This window comes from Podarcis erhardii (genome assembly GCF_964252035.2).
Source record: "Podarcis erhardii genome assembly, chromosome: 4".
In the NCBI taxonomy this organism is placed as follows: domain Eukaryota; kingdom Metazoa; phylum Chordata; class Lepidosauria; order Squamata; family Lacertidae; genus Podarcis; species Podarcis erhardii.
In genome coordinates this window covers 103,371,182-103,390,559 of record NC_138508.1, presented here as the reverse complement: position 1 = coordinate 103,390,559, position 19,378 = coordinate 103,371,182, and the positions used below count along the sequence as shown (strand labels likewise).

Genomic DNA, 19,378 nt, shown 5'->3' with positions numbered 1-19,378 from the left:
CCAGGTGTGTGCTTTTATTTAAAATGCATCTCTGGGTTATTTGTGGGGCATAGGAATTCGTTCATATTCCCCCCCCCCAAAAAAAATATAGCCTGGCCCACCACATGATCTGAGGGACGGTGGATCGTCCCACGGCTGAAAAAGCTTGCTGCCCCCTGATGTGATCCAAAACAAGGTAATTTGCATTCAAGCATTCCCTTATGTGATTAGGTTTCCACTGCAGCTCTGTCAGATCCCCCTCCCTGCTCCTTCTCTGGCAATCACTGAACTGAGTGCGTCCATCGATCTCTATCATAATAATGCACTAATTCTAAGTCAATGGTCAACTTTGCATATATGCAAACCCAACATTCATCATCTCTTCCCAACTCTTCCTCTCTTCGCAAATCACTGCAACCACCAACCACACACTGCACACAAAATCTGGGATTTTAAAATAAGAAAAAAACTTGGAGTAGTAGGGATAAAGTAAGCTGATGAAGTGTTTTGTGAATCAGACTAAAAGCACATCAAATAGAGCACCAATTTTCATATGCTGTCAAACAAAAGAAGGGGGTGTTGCCCTTAGCCCGTGTTTTGTGTGCTCATCTCTGAGCTCTGCACTTTCTCTGTGCTCAATAGATCAGTTATACTTTGTTCAAAGTGCTGAAGGGTGATTTGATAGGGTGATGGATGATTATCTTCCAGGTCACTTTCATCCCATGATGCTTGGGGAAAGAGACAGAAAGGTAAATAGATCAATGGAAAGTCTTAAAGAATCCTTGATGTGTTCTTCCTTCTCAAAGCAGCTCAGCTATCTACAGGAGCTGCGGAAAGGGAAGCCATGGGGAATGGCAAATGAAGAATATATTTGCTTTGGAGTGAAGCCCATTTCAGTAGAAGAAGGAAACTTTTCCTGAATCTGCTATTTTCTCTGTTAATTTTTTCACTTAAATATTTTAACTAAATCTAATTGGAACATGATAATAACTTAAACCATAGCTGTCAACTTTTCCCTTTTCTTGCGAGGAATCCTATTCGGAATAAGGGAATTTCCCTTTAAAAAAGGGAAACATTGAGAGCTATGATCTAAACATGCTAGCATTTCACTACAGAAGAAGAACCTTCCTTATTATCCTCCTGATATTAATTGCACATTGGGTTGGATTCAAAGAGTAAATGTAAAGCAAACATATTCTATTTGGGTAAAGGTAAAGGTACCCCTGCCCGTACGGGCCAGTCTTGACAGACTCTAGGGTTGTGCGCCCATCTCACTTAAGAGGCCGGGGGCCAGCGCTGTCCGGAGACACTTCCGGGTCACGTGGCCAGCGTGACAAACTGCATCTGGCGAGCCAGCGCAGCCCACGGAAACGGCGTTTACCTTCCCACTACTAAGCGGTCCCTATTTATCTACTTGCACTGGTGTGCTTTCGAACTGCTAGGTTGGCAGGTGCTGGGACCGAACGACGGGAGTACACCCCGCCGCGGGGATTTGAACCGCCGACGTGACGATCGGCAAGTCCTAGGCGCTGAGGTTTTACCCACAGCGCCACCCGCGTCCCATTGAGTAACTAACTTCTATTTTATACTTCCATCCAATCTCAATATGCGTTTTTTCTGGAATGCATTGCTCCCACCCTTAACATCCATACCACTCCTTCTTTCAAAGGCCTTTTTCAAATGTGCAATCTAGGTAGAATAAGTAAGCATGAGAGAAGAAGCAGGTTCTGTCCAGAAACAGCATGTATTCAATTTCAGCATCTTAAGTGAGCCAACGCACTACAAGGCAGGGTTCTCATTGCAGCAACAGGACCCATAAATGAATGCACAATAGTTGAGGCTGGATCCTTCCACCATGATATCCATGAATGTTCATTTGATTCAGACTAAAAGACTGAAAAAGGCTTGTGTTTAAACGTCTCTAGACAGAATCACATTCTTCCCTCAAACCTTTCAGCTCCAGTCTTTGCCTCTTTTCTCTTCCTTTCTCATTTTCCACTTTTATAATTTGCTGATTTTACACTGTAGGCCAGCGACTAGGATTTGTGCTAAGTCACAAGTGCTTTATGAGTAGGAAACATGATGTTTAAGTATACTCCCTATTTTCCTGGCCATAGGAGCATACTAAAATCCAACCTATAATTTAATTAAACTCTATAGAAGCCAGGCCTGAACACTCTTCATGCATTGTATTCATGTTTGAGGGAGTAGGGCTACATCAACTAACCCCACACCTGACTTTGTGCACTCTGACTTGCCCTGCCCACAGTACAAAACAAACATCTGTACTAGGGAATCGTTTCAGGGGCATAAGACAAACTGGTATGTGTGACATTGGAAAATGGGCGAGTCAGTACTTCTGATGAAGGCTGCTGACTATGCATTATGTAAAGGGAGAATTCGAACTTGGGGAACTGTTTTTGATGGCAGGGGTTCCCATAACATATATAGCTCAATGCACACTTTATGGCCAATGCTGTCTGGAAATGGGCTGCAATTACCTGATGGCCAATTCAAAGGAAAAAAGGAAAAACTTAATTTTTTCAACAAAAGTAAAGTGTTGGTTTTTCCTTTCCTGATTTCACAAGAAAGCAGCGTGTGCATATATTTAACAAACATGCACATTTTTTAAAAAAATAATATTTATTAACATTTTAAAGATTACAAAAGAAAGAAAAAGAATTAAACAAAACAATACAATACAATACAAAAACAAAAACAAAAACACCACACAACACCAACCCCAAAACATTAAATTAACAAAACCAAACAAACACAATTTAAAACACATCTAATAAGTTCAGTATCTTAACTTTCATTTACTTGTTTCAACGACCTCCTCACACCTCCCTTTTTGTATTCCACTTTAATTAACTGTTTCAGCAATTCCTTTCCATCTTCCTCTGTTTTCTGTCCTGTAATTTATCTTAACATATTCTAACCTTATTTTTCCCTTTAATATATAATTGTCTTAACATATTTTAACCTTATTTTCCCTTTAATACTCTAATAATCTAATAATCTATTTGTACTTAATTCCTTGTAACATTTCTACTAAAGCCATATAACTCCTTTCCAACATTTTTCTAACACTCATTAATTTTACAATATTTTTATAAATAGTCTTTAAACTTTTTCCAATCTTCTTCCACCAACTCTTCTCCCTGGTCCCGGATTCTGCCAGTCATATCCGCCAATTCCCTATAGTCCATCAACCTGGTGATCTTCTGTCCGATACTCTTAACTCTTTTCCAAGTCCTTTCTGCGAGTCTTCTTCATATTTATACGTGAGCTTTACTTTGTCTTCCACTGATCTTATTTTCATTTTCCTTCCTTTGAGGCTAAAGAGTAGATCTCGGGGAAACTCCCACCTAAAGATGATTTTATTCCTTCTCGACAGGGCAACCAAATCTCCGTAGTTAAATCTAAGATCCAAAAGGTATTTCAAGACGTCTTTCAAAATTTCCACTCTTGACTGTTGTTCTTCTAAGTTCTTCTGATAGTTCCAACAGTCTCTTATTTTGTTCTTCTCTTTTTTCCCTCCTCTTCCAAGTCCGAAGGCCCTCACAGTTTTAATCTCTTCTTGACCCAAGTCCCGGTCCCAAAAATCATCAAATTCCTGTGTGAGGAAATCTATCAAACTTTCCTTCTCCAGTTCAGGTAGGGCTCTGATCCTCGAAATCTGATTTTCTTTAAATTCAATCATAGCAGGCATCAACTTATGGTCATCAAATTGCATCTGCAAGGCTGGGACTCTCTCTCTCTCCAATTGTGTTACTTTAGGTTCAACGGCAATAACTTTCTCCCTAGCCTTCTCCTCAGTTTGCCATGTCAAAGTAGATTCCTGTGTCAGTTTCTGAATAGTTTCTGTATTGGTGTTCACTTTTTGTCCCAAATTGTCGATTTTGGTAATTACCACATCCACCTTTTTGTGAAGCTGTTCCAATGAGTCACTTATCTTACATAATACATCCACTAAGGCCTCTTCTGTCAACATTCTTAACCGATTCAAGGTCCCCAGAATCTCACAGGTTTTTATCTTGCAGCTGGAAATTCCCCCAGCTCAACTCTTGTGAAAGTTTCAAAGGCTTCCTCTAGAGGGAAACAGTTCCTCTAGAGGGAAACAGTTTCTATTTGTATTAGTCCTTTTAAACTCAATTCAAACAATAAAGTTAGTTTCAATTTTCTGTTACTTTTACTCCTTTTTAAACGCAGACGGAGACAGTGGAAACAATGTATTCCTCTTATTTAACTAACTGTCAGTGAACGTTCTAATCATGGTCAATGAGCCTTCCAGAACACGTCAGTCCTGTTGGCAGCCCGTTTCCAGGATCGGAGCAGTGGTATATTAACTCTGTTCGCTCTCTCCTGCAGGTATACTCAGTCCAAAACTTTCCCCCCTCTTCTCCTGCCACCAAGGGGGGTTTAGTATTTTTTACTGATGGGAATTTAGTCCTTTACAATAGGCTTTCCGAGACTTCAGCTTGTATCCTCGTTGCTTCAATCTATTTACAAAAGGGGAAGGTGGACTTCCTGTTTTAGACCTCCCCGTTTCGGCACCAAATTAAGACGTTTAAAAATCCAATTCTCCGCTCTACTCATGGGTAGTTGCTTTAAGATCAAATTGTCCACAGGGAAAAGTCATCGCTCTCCGGCAACAGCTATGCGGCTTCGCTCCATGGAAGAGGCAGTCAATTCGAAGCACCGCACCGCTCACCCCACGTCGCTCCGGATCCCCGAAACCGGGTCTCCCCACGAGTAGGGGAGGCGCAAATGGTGCTAGCCGAATCCCATGTTCACAGGCTTCACCCGCCTGTGATTTCTAGTGGGTCTCCGCCTTCGCCGTGGCGGCCAGACCCGGATTCCCACGAAGCAAATTCCTCCCGATCAGAGGAATTCCGCCATTACCGGAGGCGCTAACTCGGAAGTCCCCAAACATGCACATTTTACCTGCCCACAAACCCACTAGGCATCACACCCCAAGGGGCAGAAGTAGCCTATTCAGTCCGAGTGTATTTATAGCCAAAGAGTCAAACTGTGAGAAGAATTTATCAGGGCTGTGAAAGGAGCATCATGAATTATTTACCAAAAAAAATATCAAATTTTATAACCCTTCTCAATCTTTCATAAACTGTGTCTTCCCATTTTATTTGAAATTTTACCTGCAATCATAATACAGCATAAGTCATAGAAATGTCTTTCTGAAAGATTTGTAAGAGCACAGGTAGAAAGCGGCCACACAATAGTGCCTGTACTTGAAAGAATTGCTGGAATGACTAGTTAAGTGTTTAATTTTTAAAGCATGCAGAAGAATGTGACAGATCTCTTTTTAAACTTCCATAACCTCTTTTCTTTCCATTTAGGAGGAAAGAAAGACACAAAGCATCAGTCACACCAGTTCTTCTTTAAAGATCTTCTCCCTCCCGCCCTGTTTTAGAAAGAGCAGAAGGAAGGCAACCTGGAACTCTCCCTCCTGCCGGTTCTTTTTTGTTCCTACTGCAAAATTCTCCTTTTTATCTCTCTCCAAAACCAAAGCAATCCTCTGCACAACCTCCATGGCTGAAACCCAGTTCACTTCTCGCCCTCTCCTACTATCTCGTCTCTAGGTCAGTTAAATATTCAATTGCCGTTTTATTTTCTCTCTCAATAAAACTGGATTTGGGGGAAAGCTCTGATGTAGTCTGTGCCACTCTCTGAGTGGGCATTCTGCTACCTAGGCTAAATGATCTGAAAGTTACCCAGATGTGCTCGTTTGTACTTGGAAAAAGTGTGACTTTCAGCAGCCTGTCTACTATTCAGCAGAACAAAACCAGGTTCAGAGTAGGAAAGGGTCTCCCTAGCACAGGTTAGCTAAACTCTCCCCAGCCATTTGTCTTTCAGAAGAGTTTATTACTTGGCACAAAGTAAAGTTTCCAGGCATGTATAAAGACATATAGCCAAAGCAAGACAGCAGTATTGTCAAGGGATTCATGGGGAGGGGGCAAGTACACTTTTGCAAGTACACCTTTGGTATTAAATATTTCTTCTTGTTATTTATTCTTGTGATTCTAGATGGCCCCACTCACACCCAATTTACCATATTCTGCTAGCAGTCAACCCCTGGCATGCCCTGGAGGGAGCTTTCTTCCCCCCAAATTATTTTTATTGGTTTTCATGTAAATACGTTAACAACACACAACTACCGTAACTTGTCCAGTGATACATTAAGTTTCATATGTAGTACACAGTACACAAGCAATATGTTTATTTCTGCATTTTCAGTTCAATATGTGTCTATTTTTGAAGTGCCTTTAATTACCCTTCTGTGGTGAGCAAGGCGTTCTGATAGGGCCATATTCCAAATATTTATCCAGATTTCAATGGGGATATCTATAGGTTGTTTCCAGTATCGGGCTATTGTTCATCAGGCTACTGATAAAAAAACAACTAAACCTCTGAATTTAAGGTAATTGTTTAAATTTGAGTCTAAGGATAACAAGGCAAGAGCCAAATTGGGTGGAAGGGATTGCTGCGTAATTTTGGAAATAATGTGAAACACTTTTTCTTAAAAGGAATATAACAATGTGCAACTCCACCATGCATGAAATATGAGCCTCACTCTCTGCAGCCTTTCAAACATAGGGGAGAGATGCTAGTGCTTATTTTGACTAGACATGAAGGAGTCCAGTGCTAGTGAAATATACGGTAATTTTAACAGAAGTCTCCTGCCAATGAGCAGTGATGGTTCGTAAGGATGGGTTGTGCCAAGCTGATTGTCATTTATTATCTGCAATTATGATCCCTAAGTCTTTTCCCCATATTGTCCAGAGGCCTCCTGTATCACCCGTATATTGTTCTAGAAGAATGCTATAAATTACACAACTCCTTTTATTTCATATCTTGATTTGTTAAAGACTCAAAGATGTAAGAGAACGAAGGCCTTCCGCCTTGCGTACCAAGTATCTTGCAAATGTGCACAACTGATTAGATTGAAACCAGGTTAACTGGGCATCATCCAGTTTCCCCATGAGCTCATGCTTGGAAATTGCAAAAGGCTTCTTTTCTCCTCACGTTTTTAAATTGTCCATATTTATCCTCCTGTCGGAATAATGGATGGTCCAACAGTGGAGTCAACGGTGAAGATTTAGGGTCCCAATCCCTCCACACCATCAGCACTGCCTTTAAAAATGGGTTTTGAATCTTTGATGCAATTTAGACACAGATTTATCATTCTGTGTGAACTAGGTCAAACATTATTTGGTCCAAGAGCTGCTGTCAAGAACCCTACATCATCAGGTACAAAAGGTTTTGCTATCTTTGTTTTCTATGTTTTTATTTATTAAATTTGTATGCCGCCCTTCATCCGCTGATGCCAGGGCATCTCACAGAATAAAAATACAAGATAAAAACACAAAATACATAATAAAAAACAAGAACGGAAACATAACAGACGAATAATCCCTCTCCCATAAACACATTTAAAAGGATATAGAATGTTAATTAACCAAATATGTTATCTAGACATCTTAGAAAAGTAGTTCCAAAACTGCTGGGTTGGGTGACAGTCCCTCAAACTATTGTGGGCAAAAATTGCATCACAAGGCACATGAACGAAAGAAGCTGCATCTGTTTAGGAATCACCTGCTTAATTTCAGACTCTCCAGTCTTGGTCCAGCCCCTCTGGAAAGGCATTGCAGAGCCATAAAGTGTCTGCCGGAAACTGGAACAGCTCGTAGAAGCCACCCTCTTGTGTGGTAAAATATTCAGTCTGTCTTTTTTATATGAGGCAAATCTCAAATCAGAACATTTAATATAGTCCAAGATAGGAATAGGGTATGAATTTGATTCAGCACACATTTAAAGCTAAATCTATCAAATTCACATCTTTGAAAACATTATGAAACTGAAACACTGCTATCCTTTGAAATTCACACTTATCCACATTTTGTGATGCTGTGCAGACATGCTTATATTAGCAGAAAGGTTGCAGAAAAAACAAATATATTTATCAGGGGATCTGTGTTATATTGCTTGGAAATATGTGTTTATTAGTAGAAATTCAAACTAAAGTGCTTGGTAATTTTCATAAGGTTTTTTTATTGCAAATTGCTGTAGAAATGTGGAGACTGAGATTCAGATGGTGACACTCAGAACTGAGGAAACAGAAATAGGAAGGTCTTTCCATCCGTAGTCTAAGACATAATCATTTCCATTGTACTAAATTGAAACTATGTCATTTCTGAAATTAGGAACTACTTTAGGAATAAAATCATTATCTTTGCTTCAGGAGTTGATAGTTTTGCATTTCTTCCACCCAATGTTTTCATAACTGATAAAAATAAACACATTGGGCAGTGGTATGTGAGTTAATTTTACTCAAGAGTTGACCCATTGAAACTAATGGGCATGACTAAATTAAGCCCACTCATTTCAGTCCATCTGCTCTCAGTAAAACTTAGGTGAATACTACATACAACCTCCAGAAAGTCCCAACATTAACCCTTTATTTTCCACCCATACTTCAACCCCAAACCATCTGTTGCTCCTTTTTCCTTGGAAAAGCAAATTATGTATGTGTGCATGCATGCAGTTGGCAAGCCCTGGGTTACAGTGACAAGAGGAGCAACATTTCGTTTTTATCAGTTTTGTGTTGTTTTCATTGCTCCATCTACCATTACCTGATAGAGTTATCAGCAGTTGCTGATAATACCTGGCAGTTTAGGAAGAGGCACACAGTATTTGTAAGATGTCTAGACAGGTGCAGCCTGACCAGTGAAGTAATAGCCTCTTGGAAGCAGCATCTCTTACTGCGGGGAGTGGGAGGCATTGAGCAGTGAGGGGAAGGAAAGTTTGGGGTTGCAGAATAGCACCAGTGGAAGCTCTGGATTGGCTCTGCCAGTCAACTGCATAGCCCTGACCTCACCACTGCCTCAGTGTCATGGTAAGCGGCCACAACACTGCTGCTGGAAGGCTATTGCTAGTTATGCGCTATCAGGCAAATCACTCCTGGTTATTGGAATAATTTTGATTTGTTTAAAAGACTCTGGTGCCTCCATTAATGCAAGCTTGGAAAGCAGAGTAAAAACTGGGGTGTGGGGGAAATACAGTTGTGATAATCCCAATCCAGGGCAGTGAAGTCAGCAATTTAACAAGCAAAGGATTTTTTTTGAAAACGAAATGCCCTGGCCAAGCAGGATTTGATGTTTAATCCGTGGTTTGGTCTGATAAATGTGGCTGGAGCTACTGACAAAGAAGCTCTGCTTCCGACTTGGGTTAATTTATCCTCCACGAAGGAAGAAAGTTGCAGCAGGGCTTTCAGGCGAATGCTAATGCCATACCTCTCTGGTCCTTGCTACTGTTTTGCCTCTGCCTGTAGTCCTTGGATGCCTCTCTCTGCATCTGAATCCTAACAGTTATCTTGGCTAAAGTCCTTCATAAATGCTTGACTTTAATGCTTGTTCCCTTGCTACTTACCAATGCCAACCTTAAGTCCTCTGGTTTGATTCTGTTTTGCACCCCATGAGCAAAAGGTTACTGACCTTTGAAAGGCTCCTCTAAAAACCTCCCTGTGTGTGACAACTAAACAAATCCATTTTTGTAATGTAAACTTTGCATGATAGGTGGTTTGCCATTTCAGTTGTCTACAAACATCTATGCATTTTTATGATATTATAATAATGAATCCCAGCTAACTGGTTTAGTTGCTAATTAAGGGCTAATTGACTTCATTGGGAGTTGGCTCAGGCAGTAATTGCATCCAAGTCTCCGGGAAAGGAAAAAATTCTCTCTGGGCAAATCATAATGTGATTGCTAATGTTGTATTTGGCACCTGGATATTAGAATGTGGGTCTGAGATTTCTGCATCGGCAGAAAAACAAATCTTGCAGCAAGAATGTCTTGTTCAGATTGTTTGAATAAATATATACTTGAAAGTTAACTGCATACTCTGGGTGGAATCACTTGAGCATTTACTGCATAGCGACTGTTTTAAATCTTGCCCCATGTCCGTTCTTTATATGGAGAGCCAGAGGCTTGAGTCCTCTGGCCTTCTGGGTGGCTGAGCACCATCCATAATCAGATGAAAAAAGAGCATGTGCAGGGATGCCACAGGTACCTGCAAGCTTCCTGTTGCAGATACATTTCCTAATGGCTATTACATGTGCAATGGATATTAACATATCAGTGAAAAAAGACCAGCGGTTTAATCTGCAAGCTGTTGTGCAATTAAGGTAATTATACATTCATGGCACAAAATGATTCAGATCTGCATTAATTTATACAGATTTCTTTCTTACGGAAAGCTTGGCCTATCACGCACTATCCAGAAAACCAAAGTGCTGCACCAACAGGCACAAAACAACCCCTCCACAGGGCCACAAATCCAACTTAATGGTGTAACATTGGCAAATTTCAATAATTTTCCCTACGTAGGCAGTTATCTTTCCACAAGAGTCAACATTGATGGCAAAATCTAGCATCACCTGAGCTTTGTGAGTGCAGTTTTCTCTGGATAGAAGCGTAGTGTGTTTGAGGACTGGGACATTCTCAGGGAAACCAAAATGCTTGTTTACAATGCTATTGTACTACCAACTTTACTGTACACTTGTGAAACAAGGACCACTTACGAATGCCAATTCCAACTCCTTGAAAGATTCCATCAATGGTGTCTCCAAATTTTTTTACATATCACTTGGGAAGACAGGTGAACTAATGCCAGTATACTGGAAGAAGCAAAGATCACCAGTGTCAAAGCAATGATTCTTCAACATCAACTTCATTGGACTGGTCATGCTGTTTAGATGCCTGATTGTCATCTTTCAAAGCAACTCCTCTATTCCCAACTTAAGAATGGAAAGCATAATGCCAGTGGAAACAAAAGGGATTTAAAAAATGTAGTATAAACACCAATAACTTGGAATCACTTGCCTGCGAGCGCTCCAATTGGGGAATAGCCTCAAGGACTTTGAAGAAACACAAACTCAGAAAAAAAGGGATAAACAAGCTAAGAGGAAGGCGTGTTTGGCAAATCCTCGCCCTTGATCAACTCCTGCCTGAAAACCTATGTCCCCACTTTGGAAGGATGTTCAGATTCATAATTGGCTTCCAGAGTCACTTATGGAACACTGTTAAGACTATATTCATGGAAGACAATCTTACTAAGGTACGAGTGATCGTCAAAGAAGGAATTTAGGCAGCAGTATGGGTTTTTAAATCAGGAATATGGCACAGAAGTACGCCAACTCTGCATGTGACATACACAATAATGATTGTTTGTGCTTTAGAATGAGGAACAGCAGACACTAACAAATAAGCAATGCACAAGAATGTGGATACATGTTGCCAGGCCCCACACTACAGGTTAGTCAGGTTGCACACTGGCTGAGCAGCTTGGAAGGGCCCTCAATGGCCTGACCTGGCCATGCTGCCATTCACCGGTCCCCCTTCAAGACCCCTGGATCATTCTCAGTCGTGGGCAGTGCTGCAGCTTTTGAATGGGGACCATGCTCAGCTCTTATCTCCTTTTTGGAGATGTCCCAGCCTATTGATCTATTGATCGCATAGCTCTATGGACTGGGACATTGCATTTTGGCTAACATAAAATGGTGGGCATCCCCATTCAAAGTGCCACTACCCATCCTCCATGAAAGCATATTCAAAAACCTGACAAAGGGTGGCATCAAAGCAGTAGCTGTGAAAGCATGTGGCAGCCACAGGTAGGGTGTCCTGTTTGAGGGGTTGTTGGGGGGGGGGTGGTAGCCCATCATCAACACCATGTAAAGGTTCCCCTGAAATCTGGTGTTGGCCCTGTGTGTTCCAGAGTCCCATATCTGCTTTAGCTTGTAACTGTGCCAAGCATAAGATACTAGCTTTCATCTGGTTTACACAAACACCATTTGGGGAGTCCAAGGGGCAGGTCGAAAGTTGGTATGATCATACAGATAAAATTTTGCCACATGAACTTCTAATTCATGCTTAGACTGAAACTCAGTTTGTTGAATAGTTCAGTTTCAGCTAAGCATAAAGTCTTCCGTTTCAGTAGTGTTGGTGAAGCATTTGGAGAAGCTAGTATTGCTAATCGTATGACTTGCGTTAAAAATGAAAGTTAGTTCTAATGTACTTGAGGTGCAAGATTCTTATATACTAGATGAACACATCATATTTCACCCTTGCTGCTTGATTACATTTATCCCAATATATTCCAGTACATGAATTGTGGCAGTAATGCAAAGGTAGCAGTAAATATAATATTTCATTTGGTTGGGTGAGAAATTCTTGGTGTATTATTGAAGGTATTATTCAAGCATTTTGGGAAAGGCCATTTTTTATTAAGAGAGAACTCTTGTTAAAGAATAAATAGCAAAGTTCATTTTAATAAAAGCAGTGTTGACACTGGTGTCTCTTTCATTAAAACATAAACAATATTTTTATTATGGGAAGTTGGTCTAGGAATGTTAGTTATGGTGGGCATAATTCAGCCTCATTTAAACTTGTTTAAGGCTGCACCTTATTGAATGCAGTAGGACTTACTTGTGAGTGAATATGCATACAATTCCTCTTTATGCCTCACTCTTTCTTTGTTTTTCAGTTAAGCAGCTCACCATGCGTGTTCACCCTAGGCAAACATGTACAGAATTGCACTGTAAATCTTTTCCATTAAAATTATTGGGAATTAAAATGGTTTGGTTTTTGCTGGATCATTCCTCATGTGTTCCAAAATCTCTCACATATTATTTTTGCACAAGGCTTCAAGAACATCAATAAAATAGGACAATCCTTTGCACCAGCCCTATTGAAGCAGTTAGCATGGCACACTATTTCAGTACCCTTTGCACTAGAGTATGCCCCAAAATGAATTTAATCACTATCCAACAGATGGCATAAGATGTTTGCTATGTCTGTATACTGGAATGAAACAGTAAGCTCCAATTCCCCCTGTCCCCCAATATGAATTAGGTGCAAGAGAAGAAAGATCTGTAATACAAAACCATTTTATCAAAAAAGGTTGACCATCAATTCTGGTTTTGAAATATTATATTTGTTGGAGCAATCTTGCTTTAAATATCAGCCAGGTCTAAACATAGGAGCCAACTCCTAGGGGGTGAGGTCACTTTACCCCCCCCCCCCAAAAAAAAGTTGACGAGGCTGGCCCTCCAAAGTTGATGGGCACTGCCAGTTACATAGTGTTTGCACTCCACATCTTGGGACTGATTATGTGGGGTGGGGCTTACCTGCCTCCCAATATTTCATTCAAGTTGGCACCCCTGGTTCTAAAGCTTGTTGAAATAAATAGACCCCGCTCCTATATGCTAAAGTTTCATACAAACAGGATTGCTTCTTAATGTGAGTTGCCTACAGAACTTTAGGATATTTAAGCCACTTCCTCAAACTACTTACACAATCAATAAGGAAAGGCATTTCAGTCCCATTGCTTCTAGTGGTAGAAGGTTCCTAACTCTCCCACTGACATCAATGAGACTCCATCATTTTTCCGTATGTCTTGATCGTGCCTTAAAGCTGTGTGTGAAGCATTCACTTTTTTGAAGAATATGACGGCCTTGAACAATATAGTTCATGCAGAATAGTTAAGGACTACTGGGAAATGATTTATAATGAAATGAAAAAAAAAAAAAACTGTTTAAAACAGCATTCCACCCAAAAAACAGAGGCATTCCTTTTAGGAAAGATACAGAGGTACCCAGGGGTCAGAAAAGGTTATTTATGTATGCAATGACAGCAGCTCAGATTTTGTTACCCAGAAATGGAAGTTGGGAGAGGTCCCAAAGGAGGAGGAAGGTCAGCTGAAAATGATGGAATATGCAGAGCTAACAGCCAGCAGGGTAAGAGAACAAGAAGGAGTGGAGGAAGATGAATGGAAATTATTTGTGGAACATTTGGAAAATAACTGTAAGCAAGTGAAAATGCTGGCAGGATTAATATAAATTCAACAGTATAACTGAAATTAAGATTATATGAAAAAGGGGAGGGATAGACGGCAGAAATAGAATATGCAGTATATTTTGGAAGTATAAGAAGGAAAAGAATGGAAGTCGTTAGATGTAATGCTTTATATTTTATTGTGGGAAATGTATATCTGAAAATTTAACAACTTCATCACTTTTACATCCAGCTTCATCACTTTTACATCTCCCCCTGCCCCCAGAATGTGGAGGACTTGGTGGACTAGGGCCTGGGAGATCAGGGTTAAGATTCAAATAAAACTCATCATATGATTTTGGGCAACACACTCTTTCAGCCTAAACTATCTCACAGAGTTGTGAGTAGAGTGGTACCTCGAGTTACAAATGCCTCAGGTTACAAACGCTTCAGGTTACAAACTCTGCTAACCTGGAAGAGTTACCTTAAGTTGAGAACTTTGCCGCAGGATGAGAACGGAAATTGTGTGCCGGCGGTGCAGTACGCCTCTAGTTTCAGGTTAAGAACAGACCTCCAGAACGAATTAAGTTCATAACTACAGGTACCACTGTATAACATGGGGAAATGGAGAACCATGAGTGACAGCTTGAATGACAGCTTGTAGGAACGGAGAGAGGATATAAATGTAATAGCGATGAGGAAGAAGAAAATATGCAGCCTGTACAATCCTGAAGTTGGTGTGCTGGGTTTGGAATAATACAAACAAACCCACATATGACAGAAAAAATAGAATCTAGAACACAATGGGAAGTGACTATTCTGGTGAAGTTCCCTGATCCACTTGACCCAAGGCTGAGCTACCCTTGCTTTGTGTACCCTATAGAAAACCCTTCCCCATCAAATAATCAGCACCATGTACCCTTGTTTCGTCCACATTCATGAGCACAGACTTTTTTCAAACTTTTGTGTGGGTGCCTCCCTTTAGAGCACACAGACTGCCTCACTTTCAGGCCCAAAATCGCCTTTAGATAAACGTGTCTCCTCGTGACTTTGTAATAGATTCATCACTTTGCTCCAGATTCAAAGACAAAATTCTGTTGCACTGATATCTTGAATTCCAGTGCAAAAATCAAACCTGTGAAGATTTTGCTCAGCTCTAGTCGCTAGTAAAAAATAAAAAAGGAATTAATTCCAAATGAATTTAGAAATAAGCATTTAAACTATTGAAATGTGCTACAAAACATCTGACCCTCTAAATGGGTTCAAGCGTAACTTACTGTTACCAATCACAAGGTCATTGCTGTAATTTAAGTGCCTCGTCCGGTGCGAAGGTGGGGGGGAGCATCTATAATTGATCGAGCTGTTCCAAATGCTTTGCTCATCTCTCCAGACCACTTTTTCAGCTGCCTGAGGTTAATCACCAAGTCCACCACATGCTAATGCCCTCTGTTACATCATAATTAGGATGAGACTGACGGAGCTGGGGAAGGCTGATGAAATTATTCATTTTTTCCCCCTGAGAAGCCAGATGTTGCCAGATAGATTTCACTTAATTCTCTGACAGCTGCAATAATAGGCGAAATATGCAGCGGAGACTATAGTGACACTGATAACGGCATAAGGAAAGGAATGAGAGGCGTGCTGCGTGGCTACTTCATTATGATTATTCATTACGGTGGATCACCTCATTTTATGTGGCAATTAGAGAAGACTGGGGAGGGATTTAGTGGCCAAAAATGTGGAGTTATTTTAAATCTGCAAATAGAGGCATGTGCTAAGGCTATGATGGTATATTCCCAATCAGCAATTCACCATGCTTCTGTGGTACTTTGTAATAATAAAAAGTTCCACAGTACTGAGCTGGCATTATTAGAGCAATGGATTATTAGGGGACATGGAATCTCCCAACATTCCCACCTACCCATTTCATTGTCAGTGTATCTTTATTGATCATTGAAACTGTTCAGTGGTCAGGATCAAAAGATTCCACAGTGTAGGCCCATAAAGGTGAACACACCACAGCTCACCAAGGCCTTGGTAGAATTCCTAGTTTTATTAGCTGCCCAGAGTAGGGGAGAAAATAGAAAGTTGCTGAGTACTATGTTAGTCCACAAATGGGATTAGCAGACTTCGGGTGGCTGGTGAACAAAAGTTCTACATAATGATACCTCTTGTAGGTGCATACTAGCCTGTAAGGTAGAAGAATGAAATAAACACAACTATTGGAATATAACAGAACTACATTCACTAGCAATGAATAGTGACTAAACAAACAACATTTGAGAAAACATATTAATCACCCCCTGTGGTACTTAATTTTAGAAACTCTTTATAGAGAGGTCCATTTTCTCACTCCTCAATGACTTTTAAAACAATCAATCAGTTGATCAGTCATCAGGTAGAGACTTCTTTCCTCAGAAACAAGCCTCTGCAAAAGCATTAGGGCAACTGAATTTTGGGTCAACTTGTAAGGGTTTTTGCAACCTTTCTTTTTTATATTACCTTGAATATAAATGTGGAATGGCATTTTTTTAAAAAATAAATAAGATATTGAGAGCAATTCAATGTCACACTCTTTTGATTGTTTCATCAGCACAAATATTTCAGCTTGTTGGCAGAACTATATCCCCTCCCCTCAACCTCCATGCTGTTCCGGGGCTTATTCTGACATACACACCCCTAACCAATGTGAGGGACATCGGGGGAAGAGAGGTGAGGAAAGTCCCATTGCCCCAGCAGGACTCATTTCACTAGTTTCCTCTAGCAGCTCAACTGTTTAGTTCAACCCAGGTCTTTACAACTGTTTACATTGCCTAATCAGAGATATCGGAACTACAGACATGCAGTTAGCAACTGATTGTTACTTTAATTTATTGCCTCTTGCTCTTCTGTTTCCATAGAATAAGCTGCTATTCTGAGACTTTTCAACTTGGCTTCTACGTCAGCAGATGTATGCTGTTTTTATCCATGAGAATACAAATCAGATCAAAAATATCTTTGCACCAACACGTTGGTAAGCAATGTGTAGTTATTTGTGGTAAAACTTTTAACCAAGTATGTCAAAGATAGTTAATTTTTGCAAATCTCGAATACGTATATTGTTATATGTGGTGACATAAAATAATTTTAAGAAATGGGGCAGGGGGTGCTTTACATTTCAAGGAATGTAAATGAAATGACCCAGATTTGCATTTTGTGTGTGTGTTTAATTTTCTTTTGAATTCAGTTGTATTTTATTTATTTCTTCTTGCATTAAATCATAATAAAAAAAGATAGTTAACTTATCTGAGGTAGAAAAATATTTATCTTCCAGGGTATTTCTGTTTTTCTGTTTAGGGATAGAAAAGCTCTTTCTTTTGAGTTCTCCCCACTCCCAATTGATCCTTGTTATGAACAAATACAGTTCACATTTGAGTATGTTAAATATGCAATGACTTTCAGAAAACTCGCCTGTTAAGAGTAGAAATCACTATCTCTGTCACAAATGTTTGGACAGCTGTCCATTGTCTGTATAAATTAGAAAACTGTAACAACGACTGTCTCATTGTTCATTTAATAGAACAATGTTCTGAAAACAGCAATGAATGAACCTGTCGTGTTTGGCCAGTAATACATTTTTATTGAACTATTTGGAACCAAAAAGGGGGAAGTTAATCCTAGGTCTTTGGTCATTTTACAGTAACTAAAAGGCAGGGGTGGCCATTTGGACTGGATCCTGTAGTCCCCAGTGGCCCAGCCCATCTTAATTTTAATCAAGTTGAGGTACATACTGAGCTTCTCCTCAGTTTACTCATACTGTGCTGCAAGATGGCAGTGGTTGAGGATACACCGTGAGGATACACTGTGCTGCAAGATGGCAGTGGTTGAGGATACACCGAGGTGGGTGTCACAGTGTCCCATTCAATTTAGTGGACCAGCCTTGAGTGTTTATTTGGTTCCGACATATTCTAATCCTGATTTGGTAACGTTGGTGGCCATTCCAAAATTTCTACACAATATTGACTTTGCCTCAGGGCCATAGAAAATGTGCAAAAACAAGCAATCTATTGAGTATTTTATTCTCTCTCTGTGTGTGTGTGTGTCTGTCTCTCTCACTCTCTCTTACACACACCTTATCCACAAATCTTTTTCCCCCATGAAAAAAATCCTAGCCCAGTTATTTCTTTCTAGATAGGGCTGTCACAACTCAATGCTATACAGCAGTTAAAAGCAGAAGAATTCCAAGGGGAAATCCCATAGGAGAAACAGAATTTTCTCTCAGCCTCAGCACAGCAGGATTTGTAGTATGGTAGCAATAGTTTCTCCATCAAATTTCCAAATTGTAGCCCTACTCTTTTCCATTTTCATCTATATGAATGAGTGGGGGGAAGTGTCCATCCGTTTGGATGAAGTGCAGAACAAGAACAAAAATCAGGAAAATGGCTAGGGGGAAAATGCTAAATCACATGATGGGAAGGATGAATTTATTTTTGCCTAGGGAAGAAAAATATCTTCTGCAGATAAATTAGTATGTTCTGCAGTTGAGAAGCTTTACTTAGCAGACATGAAGTTTCTCCCCTTTCAGAAGAAAGGTCAAAGAAAGCCTAGAAGAATGGAGCCCAGATGATCATTTTGGATATTGATTTATGTCGCACTTACTAAGACACATGTACCATAATGTCTGAAGAGACTCAGTAGCTAGAGACTCCTTTTACATTTGAGATGCTGGAGGCAGACACAAGAAAAATGATACCTACATACCAAGTAAGTTCCATCTCCAGAAGGGAAACACTAGCATGAAACTAGCTAAAAGAGTGTAATGAGATAATGAAACACTTTGCTTTCACAGTCACTTGCTGCCTGGACATATTTATTTAATCCTGGAGCCGGCCATTGAATTCACTAAAGCTAGAAATATACTGAAGACCAGTGAAATGTAGTGATAGAGCAGGACCTGCGTTCCAGTCACTGTCCAGCTATGATGCAGGTTACTTTTATATATTATTACTGTATGTAGCTGAACATATTTGAATAGAGGACGGTGTCACTGAGAGCAGATAATGCCAATAGATAAAGTGTGTGAGCATAAGAAAAGATAATAGAAATCAACTGGAACAGAGAGGAATCAGATGGATTTTTTTCACATTGGCAAATATGTGCATAAAAAATTCAAAGTAGCTCAGCGGTAATATAAACACAGAGAGAGAACAAAGCAGTCAGTGACACTGACTAACAAATTCTTAGCATTCCTTTGGGGCAGCCTATGCAATGAAGGCCCTGTTACTAGTGATAATTTTTTTTTGCCAATTATTTTTTATTGATTTTTCAAATTATTAAAAATCGTTACTGAATTAATACAATTTAATATAATTTTCCAAAACTGGTTTCCCACTCTCCTTACAATATATGTCCAAGATAGACTCCCATTGCTGCATTAGTTCTTAATTAGTCTCTAGTTGACATAGAATCATAGAGTTGGAAGGGTCTAGTTCAAATGGCGATCCAACCTCTGCTTAAAAACCTCCAAGGAAGGAGAGTCCACAAACTCCTAAGGGAGACTGTTCCA

The 19,378-nt window shown here is 40.0% G+C and overlaps 1 long non-coding RNA gene across 3 annotated transcripts in view; it reads left to right on the top strand.

The window, feature by feature from the left end:
- The window catches only part of LOC309339861, a 39,300-nt gene that overhangs the window by 7,580 nt on the left and 12,342 nt on the right, over window positions 1-19,378 (top strand). The window contains exons 2-3 of one of the 3 annotated variants that reach the window (XR_014155580.1): window positions 688-728; window positions 5,343-5,647. This is a non-coding gene — a long non-coding RNA (uncharacterized lncRNA). Of the gene's footprint in view, window positions 1-687; window positions 729-5,342; window positions 5,648-16,733; window positions 16,847-19,378 lie in introns of those variants that run through there. The other 2 variants (XR_014155579.1, XR_014155581.1) reach the window with 2 other exon arrangements.